This window comes from Penaeus monodon, chromosome 29, assembly GCF_015228065.2.
Source record: "Penaeus monodon isolate SGIC_2016 chromosome 29, NSTDA_Pmon_1, whole genome shotgun sequence".
Classification (NCBI taxonomy): Eukaryota; Metazoa; Arthropoda; class Malacostraca; order Decapoda; family Penaeidae; genus Penaeus; species Penaeus monodon.
This window is the reverse complement of record NC_051414.1, coordinates 28512167-28513349: the sequence shown is the minus strand read 5'-3', so window position 1 is coordinate 28513349 and position 1183 is coordinate 28512167. Positions and strand designations below refer to the sequence as shown.

The window sequence follows — 1183 nt, the reverse complement described above, 5'->3', positions numbered from 1 at the left end:
GCGCCAGCTTGATTTGGATATAAGCATATGCAAAAGCGAAAATTGCCCAAAAAATTGTCTAAATCATGATCTAGATATACAAGACTGACTTGCACGACACTGAAATCATCACTAGCAATAACAATAATAATGCTTATAATATCCGTAGTAAATTTGATGCGGTGAAAGATTATTATTATAAGACTACAAGCATAAGGGTATGAAAAGCTATGTTAATAAAATCATGCCAAAAAAGACAAACCCAAATTTGTTGAAGTCATCTTCAGTCATCTCATATGAATGCACTTGAGAGCCAATAAGAAATCTTAACATTTTCTTTTCGTGGTAGGCAAGTGGACTGGGAATTTGGAAAAAAATATATATATATTCTAAAATATCCCTTGTCTGAACATGTTTAGGGTCGTGGACATTTCTGTATTCGTAAGAGTGCCTGAGAAAACATCTGATGCACAGTACAAAAAATGTTTTAAAATGTATTAATATATTGGTGTTCCCATGAAGACGTTTTTCCTGGGTATCTGTTGGATCACGTTCCCTTGAATAAACTCTAAATCCTTAAACAAATAAAATCATAACTAATTATGTGATGATTGAGCGTATTCTAGCCGTGTTCTTATTTTATAAAATAAAAAGATATAAACCTACAGATATCTTATTTAATAATCTTATACAACCTCTTTCGTTCACAAGACAGAGGTGTTCACTAGAGTAAAATAAGCTAAGCCTTAATCAATCTTAATAAGCCAGATTAAATTAGATCTAAAAAGCTACGACTTAATCAGCCCTAATAAGCTAAGAATTTAGACTTAACTAATGTTAACAAGCTAAGTCACCTTCAGAGGGAATTTATATATTTGATTTCCTCTAAGAGATTAGCGAGGGGCATCAGTATTAGGAGTCCTTATAAACTGACATCTAAGTAAGATAATACGTAAAATAAGAATCTTTCCCTATTCTGAAGCTCACTTATAACCCCTTCTCAGTGTCTTCTGCCAACCCTTCTCTCCCTCCCCCTTCCCTTACGTCCGAATAAAGCATAGTAACTAATGTGTCTTTGTACCCTCCGTTGGCCCCTTTGATCACCTCCTTTATTAAACCCCTACAAGGTGGAGTACTTGTGTCCCTTTGATTTGTCCCCTCCCTGTACCCTACTCTAAACCCTACTCTCCCTTACTGTACCCCC

The 1183-nt window shown here is 35.2% G+C and overlaps 1 protein-coding gene across 1 annotated transcript in view; it reads right to left on the bottom strand.

Moving 5' to 3' along the window:
- LOC119591821 (ryanodine receptor-like) overlaps positions 1-1183 on the bottom strand; it is a 15858-nt gene that overhangs the window by 7058 nt on the left and 7617 nt on the right. The window lies entirely within an intron of this gene.